The sequence below is a fragment of the Nuphar pumila genome, chromosome 14 (genome assembly GCF_984573655.1).
Source record: "Nuphar pumila chromosome 14, dmNupPumi1.hap1.1, whole genome shotgun sequence".
In the NCBI taxonomy this organism is placed as follows: Eukaryota; Viridiplantae; Streptophyta; class Magnoliopsida; order Nymphaeales; family Nymphaeaceae; genus Nuphar; species Nuphar pumila.
In genome coordinates, this window is record NC_143262.1 from 7,501,363 (window position 1) to 7,513,548 (window position 12,186).

At 37.6% G+C, this 12,186-nt stretch overlaps 1 long non-coding RNA gene across 1 annotated transcript; it reads right to left on the reverse strand.

Moving 5' to 3' along the window:
- Positions 1–4,942: 4,942 nt before the first annotated feature.
- LOC149816229 (uncharacterized) lies at positions 4,943–8,235 on the reverse strand. The gene is made up of 3 exons (XR_016427616.1): positions 8,195–8,235; positions 7,972–8,023; positions 4,943–5,163 (listed from the first exon to the last, which is right to left on the reverse strand). It is a non-coding gene; the product is annotated as an uncharacterized LOC149816229 (long non-coding RNA).
- Between the last annotated feature and the right edge of the window lie 3,951 nt (positions 8,236–12,186).

Below are 12,186 nucleotides of genomic sequence, written 5' to 3' on the forward strand. Positions count from 1 at the left end.
CAGTTTAAACGGCGGGTTACAATGTTAATTAAAAACATAAACACAAGCACCGGACACTTGTCCAATTTGGTACTCAAAAAAAAAAAAAAAGTAGCTGTGGGTCCCAAAGTACAAGACTGGTGTTGCTTCTATATTAGGCTGGTTAACATAAAATGCTTTTTACCTGATCTAGTCTAGTGTTGTAGAGAGAGAGAGAGAGAAGGGGGGCATTGTAGAGAGAGAGAGAGAAGCATTGTCAAAAGCATGAAATAATATTGCTCTCCTTTTGATCAATCATGTAAACGAAATTATTGTTTAATGGATTGCCAACTTTTAAAATCTAGGATAGAGTTGCACGATTCCTAGTGTTTCTAAAAGATAAGATAAAATAAGACGTCTGTTTGACAGAGTGGGACCCACAGGTGCCTTTGAGCTCCCTATATTAATTGTTTGGAGTGTGACCAAACTTATTTTACTCCACTAATCTTGGATTTTTTTCCATTATTAACGCTTAATCAAGAAGTAAGTAAGATAAGTGGTGGAAGGAACACTTTAGTATTACTGTGTGCGTGCATGCGTGCTGTCTAAGGCTTGCAGGGTTTGCCTGATTTGGTGCTCAAACAATGGGCCCCTTCCAACCGCAGAACTTGAAACAAGGACCACTAGTCCGTCGTAGTGGTATTACAGTGACATCACTACTAAAGTTGGTGGTGGCCATTTCACAATGCAGAATACAGGTACCACAGAAAGCCATCATGTTGGAGTAGTATTATTGCATGATTCAAGAAAGGTATGTCAGAGTCGTCACTGATGTTTATATTTTTTTATTTTTTTTAATGAAAGATTTTTTTTATTAAATAGACAGTAATTGCATGGCAGGAGGCAAGCAGACACCATGATAACCTAATGACAAGTGCATCAAAAAACCTAGATAGGGCCATTTATCCTAAATGAGTAGAAATGAGGGCATCTCCAATCCCATCTCTCATATCCGGGTTTCCAAACAGCAGCAGGTTTAGGGTGTTTTAAGCCCTGTTTGGAAACTTTCAGTCGGTGGTAGTTAAGGATGTAGTTGCAGAATCCCTAAAATTTGTGGTTTTAGCAAATCCACATGGTTGTTAGGGTGGTTCAGCTGGGGATTTAACACCTCTGTTTGGAATGCAGCTGAAATTAATACTGAAAGAGAATTGATAAGGTCATTGGAGTAGGCACCTGTGTGGGAACTTGTGTAGTATTTGGCGACTACCACCTCATCTAGGTGGGAAGTGAAATGTGGAACTGAAGGTGTCAAATACCATCCCAATTCCATCATTTCCGTACAACAGCATCCATCCCAAACGAGTTTGGCATTGGGTATTCCACACTTCCTACTCCGGCTATCACCCGACGCCTAGTTTCCAAACAGAGGAGGTGACATTTAATTAACATCGGAAATGGATTAGACTTGGCTGTTTGCCTAGATTAGTAGGTGGCAAAATGTCCATACAAAGAATGCTGCGACTTTCCATGAACTTCAAAGTTTTCAACTAGGCATAGAGTTCTCAAATGCAAATGATGAGATCCCTTGATTGTGGTCACACAAACAAATGTTTGGAGTACATAAACTTTGGTCACCTTTTGTGTGATGCCCATCATTGTGCCCCCCAGGCAATTTGGATGTCATTTTTTGTTTCATTATTGGTTTGAAATTTTGAATCACGACAGACTATCTAAACGCTCCACCAAGAGGCAAGTTGTGCTTTTGCACATTCTAGTGCATGCTTCTGCCAGCCTACGCCTCCACAATGCAAATATGCACCTAGTTTTTCCAAATTAAAGTAGAGAAACCACCACGATAGTTTGGATATGTCCAGTTACGGTGCCCTTAGATTCGGTGTCCGCATTAGTGTAAAATTTCACGTCCCTCTACCCACTGATCGAGGGTAGTTTCCCATTTGATTTATGCCTTGCAGCGCGCTTCTGGTGTTGAGATCTCGACCTCTTTCAACTTGAAAACCTTAAGCCAACGCGGAACGCTTAGGGGCAACGCATAACAAAGCTGGAGCATTAAGGCCCATTTCTTTGTAGTCATGACTTAATGAGTAGCATGTCCATCATGAGATAACCTCTTAAATTTGTATTCGTGACTTAATGTACATCATGAGATACAATCTAATTGATAAGCTTTATGTGTCGAATAAATACTCCTCATCACCAATATTGCTTTCAAGTAGCAAACATACAATTACGGTGGGGTTCCTCACTGCAACCATATACAACATAGATGACAATCTAATGAGGCTTAGGACTGGCAAACCAAACTAGCAGCTAGTAACGAACTCATTTATGATCGTTCGTATGGCTGGCGAGCCGAGCCATGAGTAACTCATTTAGCTTAAATGAGTTGAGCCTAAACATAGGGTGTTCAGCTCGGAAGAGCTTTATATATATGTGCTAAATGAGTTTTTCAGGGTTTTTTTGTTTTATTTTTAAATGTTGACCTTACAAATATGATCTATGTACTTGATTTTATTTTTATAGGGATCAGCTCTTGAAGTGCTCAATTCCCACACATGGGTGGGTTTTTATAACGTTCAAAAAATCAACAGTCAAAATCTTTGTAAATTTTAGAGGCTTCAAATATCATTTTTTCATCGAAAACCCATGATCTAGGTGTGGATTCCTTGTAAATCAACCATGCCCAACACATTTATGGGGTCGGAACTGCAAAAAAACACCAAAAGATCAGAAAAAACCCATTTAACACATTTCATTTAGCACAGACCCAGTACTCTCTCCACACACGCGCACACACACACACACACACACATATATATATATATATATATATATATATATATATATATATATATATATATATATATATATATATATATATATATATATATATATATATATATATATATATATATAATATTTTTACACAAGCCAACTCTTTTCATTTAGGGATGAGCCGAGCTCAAGCTTGCAGCTAAACACGAGTCAATCCACTGGTAAACGAGCCGAGCCCAAACATGCCATGTTCAGCTCATTTACCAGCCCTAGTTGTAATCAAGACTGCAACGTCTAGGACTGCATTCATTAATGAGATCCATGGCCTGTTACTCAGGGTGGGCATTAGCCTGTAACCCCAAGGCCAGACAGGCTCGACCCCAACTTAGGCCTATTGAAGCCCAGCTCGACTCTTGTTTGGTTCGGGCCAGGCTTGAATCTTATTGAAAGTGAGGCCTAGGTGGGTTGGTTCAGGCCCTTCAAACCCAACTAGTAGATCTTGTTTTGGCTCTATGCAGGCCTGGCCCGTTTACTAGCACAACAAAATAGACTTTCAGAACCGTCTTTTCCGTCACTAAAGCCCCCCCCCCCCCTCACTAAAGATCCTAAGATCCATAGCTAATTGTCTGGTCACTAAACCTTCTAGAAACAGCCAGGACTGTCACTATAGTATCCCTTTAGCGATGGCCAATAATGCCACTACAGTACTCCTTCAGCAACAGCCAAGACTGTCAATAGTGTCCCTTTAGCGCTAGTTTTGCCTGTCACCTTAGCTCTTGCCCATAGTAACAGCTTTGACAGTCACTAAAGGTACTTTCTCTGAAAAGAAAAAAAAAAGACTAATAGTGAAAGCTTAGCTAATGTCTGTTTGCTAAAAAAATGTATATATATATATATATATATATATATATATATATATATATATTATAAATTCATATTTTATTTTGTTTGTGTTTTTATATACACATACAAATTTATGCTTATAAAAATAAAAATTTTATAATTTGTAGTTACATAAATAGATAATTAAATTATATATTTATATAAAGATTACTTTTTTATTACACATGAATCACTATAAATTTATAAATTAGTATTGATATGACTAGTCATAATTACTGTTTAGAGGTTCTATTTATTTATATTACTATTTCTGTGTATATTAAACTATATAAATATTATTATGTAATGGAAAAAATATACCTTTGTGCAGTCAGGCTTGATTGGTTCCTTTCATCGTGGACGACAACACAATGGAAGGATATTGGTGATAAATAATAGACTACGCCCACAAACAGGATCACCAACCTGAGTTGTTTGAACTATAAACCACTACAGAACTCTCATTTTAATCTTTATAGCCCAAAGGTTCTCAATAGTGAACCTGGCATTGAAGACCCCAATATTAGAAGTGAATTCAGAATTTAAACTGTAAAGGTTCTGAAAACTGAATAGCTAAAAGGGAGTGCCATCCAGACCATTTGAACGAATCATACGAACAACTAGAAGGCAAAAGAAGGAATTAGCATTAGTGGTAGAATCTTGTTCTTAAATGATTTTCTAGTGAAGAAAGTTCACATTGTGCAAATACACAAAAGTTCTGTCACTGTTAAGATTCCAAAATTCATTTTTTCTTTTGACCATAGATAAGACAACTTGCCATAATCAGCTAAAAACCCGTGTTATCTCCTTCACCTGCAAAAAAACAATTTGACTTTAATAGAAAGCTACCAATGCATAAAGCCAATAATATAGCAAACATGATTAGTTTTTAAAGCTAAAGAGCATCATATGCCCACATATATTAAGTAGAATATGCGCTGAATCTTTTATCACAATATACTCAAACAACATGTGCAAATAGTAGACTTGATGATAGAAATGCACAAGAACATGTATTAACTCTGCGAGGATCCTAATAATAGCATAAGCATAACAAGCTTACGATGAAAGATTAAGCACTCAGAATAAAACTAATAATCACTAAGATTAATCAAATACCTCTGTTCTATGTCACATAGGTGCGGGTGCGGGAGGGTATATATATATATATATATATATATATATATATATATATATATATATATATATATATATATATATATATATATATATATATAATTTTTAACAGTTAACAGCAGTAACACTATTTTTTAACAGTATTTTTTTCAAGTCCAGATTTGGATATTTATGACCCTTGGTGCGTTGACCGCACCCAGGGTCGGCTTGACCGCACCGGGTGCCGCACCTGCACCTGAGTCACGTCGCACCGGGTGCCGCACCCGCACCCAAGTCACGTCGCATCGACGCGAGTGCAGCACCCTGTTGGCCGAATCCCTGTGAGTCTGTGACATAGCCTCTATTGCTCACAAGTTCAACCCATAAGCCACCAGCACCAGCATTGTTTATTTCCTGCACAAAAGAAGGTATCTTAGTCTTATTTTTCTAGAGGCATCAGACAAAATGACCCAAAAAAAAAGAACTAGAAGTCAGACCCATGGATGCCACAGAAGATGGAGTGCAGGATTGGCTAGTCTATTACCATCAAGCGAAGTCGAGTAACAAAGATAATCCCTCACTGATACATGGCATCCCACCACTATACATTTTCATTTTGATAATTTTAAATAAAGAGGTGTATTCAAAGAGCTACAAAAATGGAAGTGACATTGATACAGTTAATTGAACAATGGCAATGCCAGTGAACAATGCATAACCATCATCACCACTATTCACCACTACTCAGGTGAGTGATACCAAGAACTTGAGCTACTCTATGACAACTGAACCATAAAAAGCGCTTTAGTACCTGAGATGAAAACGGGTAGGGAAGACAATGGGTTTCATATTAAGATAAGTTAGGATATGGATAAAATCAGGTCCAAACAGTTCGACTCAGAATTGGTTCAGATAAATTAGGTTTATTTCAGTTGCAAATCAGATCAGTTTCCAGGGGAATTAAACTCAAACCGTATCGAAAAGGTTATGCTTGACTAGAAAATCCCAAAATTTTACTGTTACCTAGTGTTGAATGAGGATATGGAAAAGGTTTTGATCGGGTGACCTCTCAAAACAAGCACTATGAGTTGGTTCTAAATATGATTTTAGTATGAAACGACTTTGTCTTTTATTCATCAGATACAAACTATCTCTGATCCTTATCAGTTTGGACATTGTTGTATACAGAAGTGGGTACAAGCACAAAAAGTTAGGAATCGAGTTCTTATCTAGTTGGTTTGGGTACATAAGGAAAAAAAACAATTGGGTTTGCTAGAGAACTGTGGCAGATTGAGCCTTACTTATACTGCCCTACTCTCTGCACCAAGATATGTTAGGGACTGGACCCAATCCATTGGCTTCTGGAATTCTTCCCTTTCATCAATTTTGTCAGTCTAGATGTGTTGTATCTATCACTAGGTGACAAGTATCCCTGTCACAGCAGAAAACCTGAAACAGAGTTGTGACAAAATCTTGATTATCATAACTATATGTCCAAATTCTAACACTTACACAAAACTCCCTGGGCCTAATTTTCTTATTCATATAATGATGAATTCTAGAACTAAAGCATATAACTTTCCCATCTCCCATATATAAAATAAAACCATCTGTTTTGACAACTAAAAATTCCTAAAACAGAGATGGGGGAATTAATGACCCCTCCTTTAACAATAAGATAATACTACTCAGTCCAATTTGTGGGCCTATAAAATTGTCTTGCATTATTGCATCAGATACTATAAACAACATAATTTGTATGGTAAAAAGACCTAACATGGATGGTTATCAAGAGGGAGAAAAGAAAGAAAGGAAAAACTAGAAAAGAAATGTTGGCAAGAACATCAATGCAAGAACTTAACAACACTAATCTCAACAAAATAAATTGTGGGTATAGAAAAAGATAGAAGAAAAGAATACCATCTACATGCATTCATACATTACCTAAGTGTTTGGGTAGGCTTGTTGACTCGTTTCTTCAATGCTTCCCTGATAGCATCAAAGTTTCATGAAAATAAAAGTTGAATCTAAGAAGTCTATTACTGACAGCTGAATTTATCAAATATGTTTCCCTGATAGCACCATCACCCCTTGCTTTTCTTCACCTTAAACCTAGATATAGTGCTGATTATCAAAGCTTGTTACTTAGTGTGGTGACACACCATGCATTTGAAGGACTCAAATCCACAAATATTATAAATGTAGCACAATAAGACCACTTCTATACTTAATTCAGAAGCTAGCTCTAACTTTAAAATTGCAAAATATAAATGAAATTATCATTTTTTTGTTCTCAACTAGCAATATTCTACTCCTTTCAAACTTGTTTTCCTCCTCCATTCTCACCATCCATATTCCACCTAACAACTGTTCCACCAATTTTGCACTCCAGAAATTTTCATCAGAGCTCAAGCCAATTGCAACACGATGCATGAGGAAATGAATAAAAATAATAAATATGTCAATCTCACTTTGGTTGTCACAGATGTGGTGGTTACAAGGTCAGATTGAGTTTATCCGGATCTGATCTGTCCACCAAATGGTAGAGTTGGATTCTGATTCAGATCTGCAAACAATCTTCAGGGTTGAATACCTTGAAAGTTGAAACCTTCACTTCCCAAGTCTCTCTCTCTCTCAATATATATATATATATATATATATATATATATATATATATATATATATATATATATATCATGTTGGGTGACTCTAGGTTGCCTCTCAAGTAAACTCACATCTAGAAAATACCAATTTCACTAAAAACAGAATAAAAACTCTTGAATTCATACTAAGGGCTACCCAAAAGTATGTAAGTTTTTGCAAACTTAGAGCTCTTAGTGTTAACCTAAAATAGCAGCAGTAGGAATACTACTCAACAAGCATGTAGATACAAAAAACATATAGAAACAATCAGACGTAGCCCAACATTAGATACATTATACATAAATAAAAAGATTAGCTGGAACTTTTTTATCTTTTCTGAACACAGATTTAAGTTGAGATGAGATGAAAATGCTTCAATCACTACAATTAAAAATTAAAGACTGACTATTCTATAAGGCATATTAATCATTTACAAAAGAAGAAGAAGAAGAAGCATTAATCTAGAGTGTATATTTAAAGCATCCAGAAACTTTTATTAAATCATAGATCCTAAAAATAGGCATGACTTTGACATCCCCAACAATAAAACTTATTCCTGTGAATGACGATAAAAATTACCTTGCAAATCTAGACTTCAATAAGTGTCTCAACCACAACTTTCCTCCAGTTTCTGCATAACAATAAAATAGAGGTTTTTATTATGAACTTACCATAGCAAAACAAACACAGATACATGATGTCTAGGGTTTTATGAGATGCAAAAAGATAAACATGGCAAAAAGGAGAAATTTGAGCCAGTTTATCATAATCAAAGCAATTTAAGCAAAAAAGGAACAAAAACCTTTTGAAATTAATGAAACTTCTTGTTTCGCACAGATCTCTGCAAAATAAATACATAGAAATACAAAATGAAAACAATGAGATGAAACACTTCTAAGAACTTAATATATTTCCAAAGCATCTATAAACTCTGAGTGAACCTAAAATTCCTAAAAGAAAACAAAGATGACTGAAAACTCCACTTTATAAACTTTGATTAAATAAAGAAATCCTGTAAAAATGGCAGCACCTTTATCCCTTTCGTTCAAGCTGGAATACTCTTTGTCTTCTCCTAGTCTACCTAGAAGCCACTGTGATGCAAAAAAAAAAAGAAAAAGGAAATGTCAATTCCTCATATGTTGCAGACATAATTTGAGGAAAAGAAAACAAAAATCTATGAACATAGACAATTCCTTATATCAAATACTTAGAATCAAGTATAAAAAGCATATAAAAAACACCATAAACGAATCAGAACACTATGAACTAGAGCTCAAATAAAACGATGCGAAAAAAAGCAAAAGGGGAAACCCTAGAACTGAACCTCTAGGTCGAAGCATGAAGCACAACATCACAACATGAATGGGATGCATGTCCTTCCTAACTTGATTCCTCTTCTCACCTGCATATTTCCACCATTTTAGAAACAGGACTAACAAAATAAAACTAAATAAAACACACAAATCACATGTCAAAACCCTCAAAATAAGGACAAAACCATAGAAATTGCGACGAATCACAAAAAAATTCTTCATGACCTTAGGAATTACCCAGGAGTCCCAAAATCCCACCAGAAAGCACACTATTACAATACAAAACTATGATATAGATCTTACCTAGGTCGATTTAGCATCTTCGGAGGCTGATGAGAGCAATGCTTGGACCAGACGATGCCATCTCCTGAATCTTTCTCTGCAGTAAACCCTAGTTGATTATCTTCACTCTCAATGAGCGCAGAGAGGAGAGGAGGCCATTGCATCACATAGAGACCAGAAACCGAACAGTTTCTGAAGGAAATTCAAGGCATTAAGGCTTCCCATCGAACTAAAAAAGGAATTAGTGCTCCATCAGAGAGAGGGAGAGAGATTACTCTGTGTAGTTACTAGGGCTTCTGAACGATGGAATGCACAGAGAGAGAGAGAGAGAGAGGCAACGTTTTATTCATCAAGCAAGAAGCCCTCGCGGGAGATTCCCGCCTTTTATATATATATAATGATGCTTAATAGGTGAGCCATCATCGCGCGCGCAATGAATGCTAAGCATTTTTTTGTGCTTTGATCATCCATCTTGATGATTTTTCAGGCTTTGTTGCTTTATTTTTAAATTCTGACAGTATCTATATACTTGATTTTACAAGGATCAGCTCTTGAAGTGTTCGATTCCTATACATCAACGGTTCAAAAATTTTATAAATTTTCTAAGCTTCAAATATAAATTTTTTCATAGAAAACACATGATTCAGATGTGAATTCCTCGTAAACTGACCATGCCCAACACATTTATAAAATCAAAATCGCGAAAAAAAATACAGAAAAAGCAAAAAAAAAAACCATCAAACACGTATTACAAGCATGGTCGAGGATCAATAACAGCGGCTTAGACCATTACTACTTTGTAAGGTCTACAACGACGGGCATGCATCATCGCTACATTGTCATTCACTTGTAGTGTAGTAGGGCTGGGTTGAGCCCAACTCTATTGGATGGCAGCCGAAACCCAGCCCAACTCGGGTGACATGTTCCCACTGTTACCTGTTATCGGGAGTATACACCTAAAATTAGGTGTACGTTGACGACATGGATGAGTTTATCACTCCTTTCAAAAAGTTTAGCCCTAGATTGATGGAAAATAGCATGTCTCTTCCGGAATCCAAATGGATCAGATTCAGCAGAACTTTAGTCCAGATCCGACATACACTAAGATCCAAATGTATAACTGGACAGGATTCCGAGTGGTCGTGCTTCTTCAGATTCAGAATTGGATCAATAGTATTTGTTGGATTGATATTTGAATCTGGATTACATCCGACCTGTTCATAATTTTATCATGTAAAACAGTAAAAAGCAGGTCTCCAACCCTTTTTTTACTAGTTTCAGATCACCAAATAACAGTTGGTGATCTTCTATTTTTTGGAGCTTCTCTTTTTTTTAGGATCAAGAGTTTATAACAAGAAGGGATAAAAGGAAAAATCAACAAAAAAAAAGGAAGATAATAAAAAAAAGGGAAAAAATGCATTTGTTATATTGGGGACCTTGAGAAACACTAGACGGAGAGGGGGGGGAGGTTGGTAAAAAGAAACTAAATTTTTTCCAGTTTCTGTTAATCCAGGTATCCATTGCATTAACATATTTCTAGTTTTCTAAAAAATCTGATTTTGAAAAATCTGATTTTGCTATCTAAGCAGTAAAAGAATATATATCAAAATTTTATTTTTCCAGTTTCTCATAGATTCGGATGTATGGTGTTAACCAAATAGGACCTTCTAACAAAAGAACAAGATCTTTGCCGATGAGTTGAGGAAAGACAGAATGTCATTTGTTTTTTGGTCTTGAAATTTTTATTAATTAAAGAGAAAGGCGTGTTCTGAATGGCGCTTTGCTAACTCTGCTCTAGACTCACCATGAAGGGCTCGCTATTTAAGTGAGGCTTGACCAATATATATATATATATAAGAGGATTTTACTTGGATGCTTTTGCTCCATACGATTTGCTCACTTGCTTGAACTTGGATGATACGACACGCTAGACAGCCACAGGATTTTTCTTGGTTCCTTGATACCATTTGATCTCATTTGGGAGATTCTGTTGTTGATACGAAGGAGCGCAACTTCTGTAACCATTACAGTCAGGGGTGGATGCTTTCTTCTTCCAACCGTGAAGGGCCTCTTGAATCTTACAACAATGAATATAGAAGTTAATGTTTGACATTTGGATCCAGGTCCAACCCATCGAGTGACCCAGTTTGACATTAAAAGCATAGTGGGTCGGTGGGCTGCATAGTGGAGGAGGTTACGTGTCCACATTCACTGAACCACCTCCCATACCTCCACTATATAAAGAGGTGGTTGGGCAATGTATGATGAGAAACTATTGCCATTCAGCCTAGCCTACATTCAGTACTGTGGGTTCAGTGTCTTGCTCACCATCGACTTTAGACCTGGCCTCATCGTAGGTGTCGATCGGCTGAGGAGAACGCTGAATACCCTGCACACACTCTATGGCGATTACAGATACGCTTTTTGTGTTTGATTATACAGGAAATAGCGGCATTGGGTTATAGGCCCAGTACCACGCTTCCACTGCGCGTGGGTGCATGTAGGGATTTTCGACATTGTCTAAATTCTGGCCACGCATCGGTACCGTTGACCGCATATCGCCGTGGGGTGACATGGGTCACCGGTCATTCTGGCAGTCTGTCGCAAACAACGACAGATGATGGTGATGCTATATTCCCCACAGACTGTTGCCATGGTGCAACAACCTTCACCGACGACAGACCCATTTTATGAGGTGATCGCCCGTCGCCGTAGGGTGACGTGGGTCGCTGGTTGATGGCAATTGTCACCGTGGGGCGATTGCCATAGAGGATGACTGTTGTCGTGGGGCGACTGCCATTCCCGACAGTCGTACGCCGATGACGATTTCTACCCTGACGACCCTCTATTAAAAAAAAAAAGAGGATTGAGGGTTTCACCTGCTCCGTTGGGTTGCAGGACAGTCCGTCGACACCGGGATCGTCGCAGAATGTCACCGAGGGAGAGGGGTTTGCCAAACCACTGGATTGCTGGTGAAGTGCGGCAAACTCCTTACCAGTTGCGCCGATCGCCAGAAAAAACAGGGTTATAAAAAACCCCATTCTTCAAAACCCTTCAGCCGTCGGGCTGGGGATTTTGGCCGATGGCTTTTCGCCGGGATGGTGAAGGGGTAGTGGCAGTCTTGTCGGTGTCGCTGGCTGCCCATCGACATTGTCGATTTACTGGCAGCTCCAACGACAGATCCATAAAAAAAATCAAA